At 42.8% G+C, this 14,162-nt stretch overlaps 1 protein-coding gene across 1 annotated transcript in view; it reads left to right on the forward strand.

Moving 5' to 3' along the window:
- Positions 1–14,162, forward strand: part of RANBP3 (RAN binding protein 3) — a 399,749-nt gene that overhangs the window by 65,170 nt on the left and 320,417 nt on the right. The window lies entirely within an intron of this gene.

Here is a 14,162-nt window from a genome sequence, read left to right on the forward strand (position 1 = left end):
ATTCCTGAGGTGATTTCCGAGATCCCTCAGAGGTAAGCCTCGGTCCGATAGCTGGTTCCCGGCGTGGACTTAGCCCCCTGAGTGGCTGAGAGGCAGCGGGTGCAATACAGATCGCGGCGGTGAAGTTATTCCCTTCTCCCTCCACAGCTGGAGACCACCCGGCAGGAGACCGGGAAACGCTGAGACAAGGTAAGGTAGTAAACTTTATTTAAGTCTCCGGTCTCCGAGGCTTGGGGAGCCGCACAGATCACCATTTGGCGTCTGTGCCATCGGGTTGAGCAGCCCCGTCCAGGCTAGGCCCCAAACTGATGCGAGGGTCCTTCCACGTGGAGACCCTCGGGGGAGGGAGGGGGTCGCCATCTTGCCCGCGTAGTTGTCGGCGCCATTTCCCCCCCCCCCCCGATCACCATATTGTCCGCATATCTGAGCTGTGTGCACAAACTACTTGTGCCGTGCGTGCATCTGTGCTGCGCGCACAGTGGCGCGCACATCTGTGCCGTGCGTGTGCATCTCCCCAAGCACAGGCCTGCACGCACATCTTCTGCATCTTGCATGCACAGCGTCAATGCACCGGAGCTCACAAATAAGCCTCCCGGTGCGCGCACATACGCACATAGTCGAGTTTGAACCACTCCATGTGCACAAATCATGGCACCGCCGGCCAAGAAAGCCAAGGGACAAACCCTCTGCCCAGCCTGCCACCTGAGAGCTGCGCATCACGAAGTGGCCTGTGCCTTCAGTGTGAAGAGGCTCTGGGGGATCTGAGGCAAGGCCCCCCATAGCCAGTAGAGGAATCCGGCTCCACCAATGATAGTATACCGGACCTCTCTATCCCTGGCTCGGGCCCTCCTCAGATGGGCTCCTCAGGGAACACCGCTGGATTCAGTATAGACCAAGGGACCTTTTCCTGGGTGGAATTCTTCAAAGGGCTGCAAACCTTCGTCCAGGCGCGATCGGTGCCACCTGTGACACACCCACAGTCTCCACCGGAAGAACAAAACCTTCTAGGCCCCTCTTGACCTCCCCGAGATGTGCCTCCGCCCCGAGATGTGCCTCCTCTGGACAAAAGCCTCCCCTTAGGGGACACAGACACCTCAGAGGAAGAGCCAGACTCCTTGGAGGAAGGGGAAATTCCTTCAGGAATGGAACCATACCGAACCATGATGCGTTTCTTCTCCAAAGACGAGTTATCAGATCTCGTGTCTCTGAGCCTGAAGACGCTGGCCATCCCAGGCACAAGCACCGCAATGGAGCCAAAGACGAACCCTGGTTTGGTCGGGCTCTGTCAGGCCTCATGCCATTTCCCAGTGTTGCAGGCCGTCCAACAACTGATTGCCCTGGAATGGAATGCCCCGGAGGCCAGTTTCAAAGGAGGACGGGCCCTAGAAGCCCTATACCCCCTGGAACCCTCAGCCAAAGAACTCCTGGGGTTCCCCAGAGTGGACACCATGGTCTGCGCTGTCTCAAAGTGCACTACCATCCCAATCGAAGGAGGAGCTGCACTCAAGGATGCCCAGGACAGTCGTCAGGAATCCATCCTTAAACAGTCATTTGATGTCACAGCTATGTCCCTGTAGATCGCTGCCTGCTGCGCCGTGGTGACGCGTGCCTGCTTGTCGCTGTCCATGGACGCAACCATGTCTGTCGAAACATTAGAACCGGCGATATCTTTCCTCACGGATGCGACCTCCTACCTGGTGCGCACCTCAGCCAGGTGGCCATCGAGCCATCAATGCCATGGATGCAATTGAGTGTCGTGGGGCAATTGAGCATCATGATTGCCATTGATGGATATACTATCAAGCACCATGGGCACCGTTGATGCCTTCAGGTTGAGTACTGTGGGCCCTTGTGAGAGCCGCGTGTACCATCCAGCACTGTCAGAGGTGCAAATGAGCACAGTTGACGCAGTTCAGAGAGTCACCATGGGGCACCATGGAGGCCCCTGAGCCCCATGAATGCCAGTGATCACCATGGAGGCCCTCTATTCCTTTGGGCAGCAGGATTGCCCTTGCTGCCATTGAGCACTGGGGTGCCATTGTGCACCTGGGTTGCCATCAGATGCACAATATGGTACACCGTGGACACTTTCAGGTGCCATGGATATCATCAAGTAGTGTGGGCAGCTTGGATGCCAGTGGTGCAGTCTGCCTATTGTGCACATAGAGCTCCATGTTCACCACAAGCACCTGGATGCCATCGAGCACCATGGTTGCTATCATATGGTGTAGATGCCGTTGACCACCATAGCCACCATAGCATGCTGGGACACCTTCCATGTCATTGAGCGCCACAGGTGTCCTCGCTGTTGGGCATGTAGATGCCATGGGATGCCACTGGGGACATCATGGGTGAAGGATGCTTACAAGCAAATTAGGACGATACTGTCAATGCTGTTGCCCTCGTTTGAGTGTGATTAGCACTGCTGCTGCGTCATTGAGACAGTGAAGCTCTGATGGTGGGGTTACCAATGGGGAGGGTTGTTTATTCCTCTGTTTACCAAGCACACTGCCAGATGCTACCATCATTCTAGGCACTATGGTATGCTGTTCATGGCAGCACTAACACATTGCCGCAGGTACAGTCAAACATTCATGTTGTGGGTGACTCCCATCGCATGTGGTAGGTACCACACAAGGTGATCCGGTATCACATACCATCACCTTGTGTACCAAGATACACTCCCATGCCGTACTGCCTGTGCCAGGGGCTTCATGGCAGTGGCTCTCACCAATCACGCTTAAGGCACTTCTCCACAAACACAAGTATACCACACCAAAATTTTGTAGAAACATATCAATTTTTTATTGCATATCAATAAGCAATACAGGTATCCCTGGGAGATACAGTATCACAGCAGTTTTCTGGTGAGATGCTCATGAGATGTACTTCTCTCTCACTCTGTACATCAGTTAATTCTTATTTTATAGATAGAGCAGGCAATCTCAAGTAAGTCCCTAAATTGCATGAACCTATGGGAGTATCACGTACACAGTTTCTCATGTCAAAAAGAAGATAAACTGGACCTATGGTACCCTGATTCCTTTCCCAGATTGGGGCCTACTTGTCTGGTGTTTGCACTAATCTTCTGTTTGTCCTGTCATTTTTTCTCCCTCAGGGAGATCTTCATGGCTTAGGCTGTTTTTACAGGTGCCACTGTAATTGAAATTCTAACCTGAGATTCTGACCTTTTCCTTCTGCTTATTGTAACCCAATGACCATCCATCACAAGTTTTAGACAGCCCTGGCTGCTGTCCAGTTGTCTCCTGTCCAAATTAGGTTCAATAGGGCATTTAGGGTTCACATGGCCATAACTGCAGAAGATTCTGGGTCAATCCATGTTGGTCTCCGACTCAGGCACGCTTATTACTATTGATCACTATCAGGAGCCATCAGCAGGTAGAGCCTTCATGTGGCACCTGAGGGTGCTATTGGACACATCTCATACGTGGTCCACCACCGCTGTTTTTGTGCCCGTCCCATGGATTGCTTGGCCCATAAGTGCTGCGACTTTCCATGTGTGCATGTCACTGTCGGTTTGATGGTGTACTGCAGCACAGTTGCACAACACTGCTGTTGCAGGTCACAGATTCAGCTAAAGGACACCACTGTTACTTGGTGCTCACTGGCTTGTGTGCTTCTGCTGCCAGCAGACATCTTATACTGGTGCACTGCAGTTGCTGGTGCGCTGGGAAGTCTTGGCTGAGAATACAGTCCATTTTGGGGTGGATGCCAGGGTACCGTTACCCTTTCAAGAGGGGATGGAATCCTTATGGGCTTCCTCCCCTGTTGGCTTATGCTGTGGATCCCTTTTAGGAAGACCCTGCTGGATACATTTCCTCTCCAGTGCGTACAGCCGACCAGGGCGACAGTATAGCCCTTGATTCACATGAATCAGTGCAACTATATGGGCCAGCTGGGACACTTTTGCTGGTTTTTCTACACCTGGTTGCCATGTTAGTCCTAGTGTCTGCCTAGGCAGCCATCAGCAACCATTGCAGTCGCCATAAGGACCTCATAGGTCAGCAATTATGCCTCACTCTTGTCTAGAGATTGGAAGGGTTTCCGGATTTGAACTAATCCGTTTGAATAGTGTACTTCCCCCTGCCTCAGGGATGAGAGGTCTGACTTTTGACTTTTGAAAGATGCCGTCAGGTTCCCTCTCTGTGCATTATTTTTTGCTCAGCTGCACATGCTCAGTAAAGCATGCTGAAAGCTCTAGAATCTTTTGAGATCAAAGTTCCATGCCAGATGATGTCACCTATATGTGAGGACTAACATCCTGCTGCCTCGGAGAACACATGATACAGGTAGCCAACACTGCTATATTTTAATAAAAGTATGCTTTACTTAGTCATTAAAATAGTCTTGGCGTAGGGATCTGTGAGGCTAAACATGAAACAGGTTCTGATAACTGTCTTAGTGTAGTATTAAGGAGCACTTGTCCTTTTGCTATTAAGGAATCAGTGCCTAGGAGTTGAGCTTTAACTGCTGTCCAAGCTGTACCTGTTCTGAGATGGGGCAGTATGTGTGAGGGAAGCCTGCACTGTTGCTGCCTGTGTGAAAAACATTAGACTGGTACAACATATGCATGTTTTCTGCAGACATGGAAGACTTGTTTCTTATTTTCAGTTTTGAATTTTTCAGTACTGTGTTCTTCAGAGAAAAGTGAAAAATAGGTGTGCATGTAATTCACTTTTTAGTAAAATTGCTGACATTCTCTGTGTAAGAGCAGAAACCATCACATGCTTTTTTAGGAACATCACATATGGATGTTTATATTCATTGAAGGCGAAGATCGGTGTATGAAAAAAGCCCTTTATTGGAATTAGCCCAACTCTGGCCGAGTTTCGCTCTTTGGTCGAGAGCTGCCTCAGGGGGCTATATATTGCAGGGCTTATTGTGTGCCTGCAGGGCTGATGCCACGAAGAACATGTATCCATTTTGTATAGAGTCTTGTTCCTATTTTTCTTTTTCTTTGGTTGTGCATAAATCTGTATATTAGACCATGTAGTCGTGCCGTGCAGCACAAGATGAAATCATCATGTTGCTCTATTTGTGTCTCCAAAATAGGATTAGAGCATAAGAAAACTGCGTATCGCGAAAAATTCTGCCGCTGTTACGCACCGCAGTTTTCTTATGCTCTAATCCTATTTCTTTACTGCTATACAGCTAACTGGATCGGCTTCTGATTTGTTTTCTGGGTCCATGCTTATATTCAATTTCAGTAACTTGGCCATCTTTCAGTCCTTCCATAGACATGCTTGTGCTGCTATCTGCTTTAATATATTTGTACCAGTTTTTGTAAGATAAAGTAATCAAAATGAAACCAGTTGTGTTTGCAAAATTATCTGTTTATCCTGGTAGCTGAAAAGTCCTCATAACCTATGGTACAGTAATGAATGAAGAGGGACTTCTTAATCAGTAGTGCATATACTGGTTCTTATAACACCATTCAAGGCTGCTAACTTCCTGCTGATATCACAATGCCAGACCCTCATACTTGGCTTGGGACCCCCATCCACATCATATACTATATTTTGTAAGCCTACTAGAGCATCACTAAAAACACTTAAAAGCAAGAAGACTGAAATGCACCTACTTTGTGTTACACCGACTTGATATTTTATTTATTTAAAATATTTAGTCAGCCTATTTTATTATTTTTTTTATTTAAATGTTTTATATACAGTCATTCCATGTGAGAATCACTAGTTCATAATTATATTGAGTGTTACAAGGTGGACAAACATTCATAATAAACAGAAGTATTACAATAGACATATAATATGAAAACATAGATTATAGGGGGTTTGCGAAGGGGGGGGGTATTGTTCAAGACTTATTTTGCTTATCTGAGTCATGGGGAACTGGGTATTCGTCAAGTAGAAGGCATTTTTGAATAGACAAGTTTTTAAGTTGCTCTTGAATTTCTTTTTGTCCGTTAATGTTCGAAGTTCCTTTGGCATGAAGTTCTTTAGTTTTGGGCGAGCAATTGATATCACTCTATCTCTAGTTTGCATTAGTTGAGAATTTCTTAAGTTTGGGATTTCTAGGAGGCATTTGTTCTGTGATTTGAGAGTTAGCGGTGGGTTGTGTGGTTTAAATGTTATTCCCAGCATATCATTGTTGTCTGGGTTAATGTTGAATATTTTTGTTAGAACTTTATAATGTATTCTTAACTGTATAGGAAGCCAATGCAGAGCCAATGTCGGGGTGATGGGGTCAAATTTCCTTGCTCCAGGCAATAGTCTAGCCGCAGCATTTTGCAGTAGTTGTAGAGGTTTTAAGTGACTTGCTGGAAGACCTAGAAGTAAGAAATTACAGTAATCCAGGTTTGAGAATATGAGAGATTGAAATACTGTTCTGAAATCTGTTGTGCTTAGTAGAGGTTTGTCGGCTTAGAATCCACAGATTGTAGAAACCAGATCTAATCAGTTTGCTTATGTGGGCTTTCATTGTTAAATTTTCATCGATTTGGACCCCTAGGTCTCACTTTGGTTGCTGGGATTACTTGGCAACTTCCGAGATCTAATCCTGTGGGGTTATAGATTTTGATGGGTTCCGGCTCAACCAAATTATTTCAGTTTTTTTGGGTTCATCAAGAGTTTCCATTGCACTAGTTTTTCTTTTCTTTTAATCATATATTCAGAAATTAGTGATGTTTTTCAAATGATTTTGTTAGAGGGATATAGAATTGTAGATCATCCGCATATAGGAAGAAGTTTAATCCCAGGTCTGTTAGTAATTTGCATATGGGCAGCATACCACAAGGATCAGTGCTATCAGCTTTGGAAGGTGTCGGATAAGTGATTGTTGAGTTTTACTTGGAATGATCTATCTGCGAGAAAAGAGATGAACCATTTTAGCACAGTTCCATCAATCTTGATGTTTTTCAACTGTTGGCATACCAGGTTATGGTCAACAGTGTCGAAGGCAGCTGTTAAATCAATCAGGACTAGCTAGTATGATTCGTTTGAGACAAAACCCCGTAATACAGGATCAGTTAAGGACTGAAGAAGTTTCTGTTGAGTGATTTTTCCAGAATCCAAATTGGTTAGGATAAAGTGTCTTTTTGTCTTCAAGATGTTTCTCTAATTGGGTAAGGACTTCTTTTTCTAGTATTTTTGCAGTGAAGGTTTAAGTTGGAAATTGGTCGATAGTCATCCCAAATATCAGGTCTTTCAGATTTATTTTTTTAAATTGGTTTTATAACTGCCTGTTTTAGTCCTTGGGGCATATAACCTTCCGCAAGGGAGAGGTTGACTAGCGTGATTGTAGGGGTTATTGTCTGATTTACTTGTTTCAGCAAGGTGGCTGGTATCGGGTCAAGGGGATGTGTAGCAGGTTTTAGTTTGGCTATAATTTTGCTTGTCTCCAGCTTCAATACTCTGTCAAATGATGACCATTTATCTTGTACAGATAGGTCGTCTGTTGCTACAAGAGGGTAGGAATAAGTGATTTATTTCAGCATCTTGATTTTTTTATGTTAGTGCTGTTGTGTAGTCATTACATGATGATTTTGTAAAATTAATGTTCGTTCGGTGTGAAGAAAGGTCTTTAATTAGACTCTTAACTGTCTCAAACGAGTTTGAGTTGAGTATTACTCCATGTATGTGTTTTGCGTAATATTCTAGCCTACAGTGATAAAATCAGGCTAAGAGGATCACACCTTAACATATAACAATAAAATCACAAACAAAAATGTCATATCTGTTAAAATTCAGTTGAATGCTTTCTTAAACAATAGCACTTTAAGCTGTTCCTAGAAAGTTTCAAGTTGGATGATAATAGCAACTCAGTGGCCAGATCGTTCCATAACTTAGGTCCATTATTATTGACAAGGCTCTATTCCTAGTCACTTGCATACGGGCTTCCCATATAGAAGGAATCGTTAACAACTGCTGACTTTAATGTAATGACCGAGAAGGCTGATAAGGCATAAACATTTTTGCAAAATGGAGTGAATGAGCATTATTTAAAGCATTAAAACAATAATCAAAACTTTAAATTTCTCACAAAACAAAATAAGCAGCCAGTAAAGTTCTCGCAGTTGGGGAGTGATGTGTTCCTGCAGTAGCCTTTTTGTCATAAACGTGCTGCAGAGTTCTGCAACAATTATAGGACTCGTAGGTGATTTGGGGTAATTCCACATACAAGGAATTACAGTAATCAACTGTAGACAAAATAAATGCTTGGACTACAGTTCTAAAATCTACCACATCTAAAATAGGCCTAATATGATGAAGAAGCTTTAATTTAAAATCTGAAAGAGTAGAGCGCAGTTGGGCTTTAAAATCCAGTCTATAATCAAAGATAATCCCAAGATTTTTGACCTGATTAACAAAGGGGATTACATTTCCATTGATTGAAATGGATGAAAAACTTTGTAGACTTAACCTTCTAGAAATCCATAAGGCTTTGGATTTCTCAAAATTCAAAACCAAGCCATTTGAAGCCATCCATTCCTCAATTGCGATAAACATACAAAGACCTGGGAAAGAGAGGATACAGCATCTCTGGAAATGGTAAAATATAGTTGGGCATCATCTGCATAACATCTAAAGGAAATGTTGGAAGAACTCAAGGGCACATAAAGAAAGCAAAACAGATGTTAAACAGAACAGGGGATAAGATAGACACCTGAGAAACACCCATCAAAGAATCAATTCACTCAGAAAAAGTAGAATCACTCTTGTGGTGGTGTCTAGATTCTAAGAAAGACTTAAAACATAGAAATACTTTACTCCCAAGACCAAGTTCTCTTAGCCGGGATAATAACATTAAATGATTAACCGAATCAAAAGCTGAGGAAATATCCAAATATATAGCAGTTACATCCACTCCAAATTAGTTTTCCGTAAAATATAATCGTTGACCATGACCAAAGTAGTTTCAGTACTTTGATACTGTCTGAACCCATTGAGTCTCATGAACGATACTATTAGTATTCCAAAATTTTTTAAGTTGCTTAAAAACTGCATTTTCCAAAACCTTACCTATTTGAGATTAGATTAGAGATAGGCATATAATCACTATGCTGATCAGACACAATTCCCCTTTTTTAGCACTGGACAAGCTTGAGATCTCTTAAGCCTACTAGGCTCTATACCTTCAGACAAGGAGAGATTTACCAAATCAACCAGGTATCCAGAATACTTTACCTTTAAAAGAGAAAAGATCCATGTTGGGCCACCACCCAGGAAAAGGATCTAGGCATCATAGTGGATAATACTTTGAAATCATCAGCTCAGTGTGCTGCAGCAGTCAAAAAAGCAAACAATGTTAGGAATTATTAGGAAGGGAATGGTTAATAAAACGTAAAATGTCATCATGCCTCTGTATCGCTTCATGGTGAGACAGCATTTTGAATACTGTGTACAATTCTGGTCACCGTATCTCAAACAAGATATAGTTGCGATGGAGAAGGTACAGAGAAGGGCAACCAAAATGGTAAAGGGGATGGAACAGCTCCCCTATTAGGAAAGGCTGAAGAGGTTAGGGTTGTTCAGCTTGGAGAAGAGACGGCTGAGGGGGGATATGATAGAGGTCTTTAAGATCATTAGAGGTCTTGAACGAGTAGATGTGAATCGGTTATTTACACTTTTGGATAATAGAAGGACTAGGGTGCACTCCATGAAGTTAACAAGTAGCATATTTGACTAATCGGAGAAAATTCTTTTTCACTCAACGCACAATTAAGCTCTGGAATTTGTTGCCAGAGGATGTGATTAGTGCAGTTGGTGTAGCTGGGTTTAAAAAAGGTTTGGATGGGTTCTTGGAGGAGAAGTCCATTAACTGCTATTAATCAAGTTTACTTAGGAAATAGCCACTGCTATTAATTGCATCAGTAGCATGGGATCTTCTTGGTGTTTGGGTAATTGCTAGGTTCTTGTGGCCTGGTTTGGTCTCTATTGGAAACAGGATGCTGGGCTTGATGGACCCTTGGTCTGACCCAGCATGGCAATTTCTTATGTTCTTAAGGATCCAAAGCACAATGAGACTTCTTAAGCTCCTTCAATATTTATTTATTTAACATTTTTATATGCCGAAATTCATGTAGCAATGTTACATATCATTTCGGTTTACATTATAACATTAACAAGCAAGTAAGAATGCGATTACATCGAACAGGGAGATAAACTTGGATCAAGGAACTGGGGAATAAAGTACAATGAATATGATAAAGTAATGAGATTCTAGACTAAAACCTGGCTAAGTATCTAGGAGTCACGGTACATGGTGCACATTGAGGGGAGATTATTGGTATGGATTAAAAGCTTGTTCGAATAGCCAAGTTTTGAGTCTCTTTTTAAAGGTGATTGGGCAAGGTTCCTTCCGGAGTTCTGGAGGTTGAGAGTTCCATTGCGCAGGGCCCGTTGTGGATAGAGTTCGTTTATTTAATGAGGTTTGATGGGTGGGGCGAGGAGAGTATCTCTATAAGCTGCTCTCACCGGTCTGGAGGGAATATGTGGTTGAAAAGGGATATTGAGTTCCAGTGGAATGAGCTTGTGTATAGATTTGTGTATGATTGTTAGTACTTTGTAAGAGATTCTAAACTTAATTGGAAGCCAGTGTAGGTTTCTTAAGATGGGGGTAATATGATGTCTTTTGTTAGACTTAGTCAGAATCCTGGCTGAAGCGTTTTGAAGCATTTGTAATGGTTTTATGGTGTTAGCTGGGAGGCCGAGTAGGAGGGAATTACAATAGTCAATTTTAGAAAAAATGATTGCTTGTAGAACTGACCAGTAGTCTTGGAAGTGGAGGAGCGGTCTGAGCCGTTTCAGGACTTGCAATTTATAGACGCCATCCTTAGTGGTATTATTAATAAATCTCTTTAGGTTTAATTGATTGTCCATGATGACTCCGAGATTTCTGACTTGAGAGGAGAAGGAAGGTTGACTAGTAGGGAGTATGTTAGACATTGCATAGTTACTGTCCTGTGAAACGAGGAGTAATTCAGTTTTATTGGAATTAAGGATTAAGTTAAGGCTCATGAGCAGGTTGTTGATGGCTTGGAGGCAGTTGTTCCAGAATTCTAGTGTTTTTTGTAAAGATTCCGTAACCAGGATGAATATTTGCACATCGCCTGCGTAGATGTAATGGGTTAATTTTAGTTTGGAGAGGAGCTGGCAAAGCGGTAATAGATAAATGTTGAAGAGGGTGGGGGATAAGGATGAGCCTTGAGGGACTCCCAGAGAAGAGCGGACTGGGTGTGATTCATTATTGTTGACTCTGACCTTGTAAAATCTGTTATGTAGAAAAGATTTGAACCAGCTGAGAGCAGTGCCTTTTATGCCAATGTCAGATAGTCGATCCAGAAGTGTTGAGTGGTTAACCGTGTCAAAAGTGGCCGAGGAGATTGAGAAGACTGGGTTGTTTTTTATCTAGATTCAACAGTATTGTGTCTGTTAGAGAGATTAAAAGAGCTTCTGTATTTTGGGCTTTTCGGAAGCCGAACTGAGAGGGGGCTAGTATTTTGTTATCGTCTAAGTACTCCGAGAGTTGCTTATTAACTATTTTTTCTAAGATTTTGGAAATGAAGGGGAGTTTAGCAATCGGGCGATATTTGGCGGGGTCGCCTGGAGACAGGTTTATTTCTTTATTTCTATTCTTGAAATCTAATCTAAATGTTTTCTACACAAATATTCCTCAACTGCAATTTCTGAAATCTGGACAAAAGCACACCAGACTTGGCTATACAATAATCGGCAAAGTCTTGAGCTGTAAACCTGGGCTTCATATATTTATCAGAGGATTTTACAAGCCCATTTATAATACTAAAAAGGTCCTTCAGGTAATTTAGGGAAGAAAGTAATCTTGAAGAGTAAAAATCCTTAGGTGCACAATTAACCTGAGCTCTATAATACTTAACGAGCATCTTGATAGCAAATCAGGTGCTCAGTAGGGGGTGCACCCGGCCATCTGCGGTCTGCTGTCCTAACTTACCCTTTTCTTATCTTGTAAATCCTTATTAAACCAGGGACCCCTCCCATTACTAACTTTAATAGCTTTAATCCATATTGGAGCAGTTTTATGTGATACCTCAGCTAAGGTGTTGAGAGAAGACATAGTGAAAAGCTCAGTATTGTTTTGAACCACTTTTCCTTTCAGATAGCCCCATTCATCCCTGAATTTGTCCTCATCAACTGAAGCCCTTATTTCTTTAAAAATGACTGCCTCGTGGGCAGAATCTAAATGATTTTTAAAATGACATTTAAAAGAAATAAAACTATGATCGGTCCAGGGGATTCCCTCAACCTTAATATCTCCCACAACAAACTGGATAAGACAAATCTGAAATGTAAATCTGGTCCAAAGTATGTCCAGTTTTATGTGTTGGGACATAAATCAGAAGGCTTAGGTTAAGAGGACATTAACAATTCAAATTTATTAAAAACACCTTTGAGATGACAATCAGGGTGCATATTAAATTTCCCAATCAAAAATTTTTATCTATACAAAAGGAAATAGCCATCAAAAATTCCCCTAAAATGGAGAGATTCTTACTCAGGAAACCTGGTGGACAGTACAGAAGAACTAAAGCCCACTCGTTCCATCTTTACCACTAAACTCTCACTCCCTACCCCTAAATCGAGGGAAATACCCTCAATGATGATTGAAATTTAAAAAGTTAAACTAACCCACCCCCCCCTCCCTCTTTTTCCTTATAGGTCTGTTGTTATGCAGTAATAGATACTCGCTTAGGCAAATTAACTGCAGCAGAAAGAGATCTGAATTTGTATGCCATGCTATGCCAATCTTTTTTTTAATTTGATAAAAGATTCTCTATTTGCTTTCGGAAATGTAAAAAGTTAAATACCCTGTGTTTCAGTGATTCCCAAACATCAAGGGTCCCTTTGATCCACAATATTTCCCTGGGTTCATCAGGTACCCTGCTCAATGAGAGCAATAGGGAAGAGCATAAGCACTAGCAAGTTAGATGTAAAAAAAATAATTAAGCAGGTTTAGAGAATTTGAAGCTTGCCATAGAGGTCAAAGCAAGTAATAAAAACTTTTCCAAGTTCATTTGAAGCAAAACTCCTGTGAGGGAGTTAGTTGGGCCTCTAGATGACCAAGGGATAAAAGTAGTCAGAGGACAAGGAAAATTAAATGAATTCTTTGCCTCTGTTTTTACTGAGGAGAATGTCGGGATCATACTCATACCGTAAACATATGTTTTTTTTAATGGTGATGACTGAGCAATAGAAGAAATCACTGTGAAACTGGAGGACATAATAATTGAGATTGAAGGATTAAAGAATAACAAATTAATGGAACCGGATTGTATTTCCCTAGAGTTCTAAAGGAAATCAGAAATGAAATTGCAGACCTATTTCTGATGATTTGCAAACTATCATTTAAATCTGTCATTTAAAACACGCTAGCATAAGACTGGAGGGTGGCCATTGTGATGCCAGTTTTTAAAAAGACCTTCAGGGATGATGTGGGAATCTGTAGACTGGTGATCTCGATGTCTGTGTTGAGCAAAATAGTCTAAGCCAGGGCTTCCCAAACCTTTAGCCAATATGATCCCATTTTCGCACTTAAATTCATATGACCCCCAAAAACAAATTAGTAAGGATGCAGTCCCCCTTCAATGGTCACTGCACCCTCCCTACACTCCAGCTAATTCTGCCTCTCAACCTCCACCCTCCCCAGTCGATCCATTCTCTTAATCTCCACCCCTTCCAGAGGGCTTTAAACTCCTCCCCTCCAGCAGAACCCCTCTCTAGCTGATTGAACCCGCAAAACTCTCCTGCATCTGATCCATCCCTTCAAGCAGCCCCTTCTCCAAACAGCCTCCCTGCCAGGATCAGCAGCAACATTTTCCTTTGGCCCTGGGCCACAGTTGGATGACAACTGATGGGAAAAGAGGGCAGGCAGCTGAAAGGGGCAACATTTTTCTTTTGGGTAAGTTCAGCAGTTATCCCAGGACAAGCAGGATGATAGTCCTCACATATGGGTGACGTCACTGGACGGAGCCCTATCACAGAAAACGTTCTGTCAAAGTTTCTAGAAACGTTTGGCTGGCATACTGAGCCCACTGAGCATGCCCAGCATGCCATGATCCCTCGGGCCACAGGGGGTCTCCCTTCAGTCTTTGTTTTTCCGCACTGCAGTTAGCATTGCGGTGAAAGAGCCCTGTGTGACTTTTCTCA

Source organism: Rhinatrema bivittatum, chromosome 8 (assembly GCF_901001135.1).
Source record: "Rhinatrema bivittatum chromosome 8, aRhiBiv1.1, whole genome shotgun sequence".
Lineage (NCBI taxonomy): Eukaryota > Metazoa > Chordata > Amphibia > Gymnophiona > Rhinatrematidae > Rhinatrema > Rhinatrema bivittatum.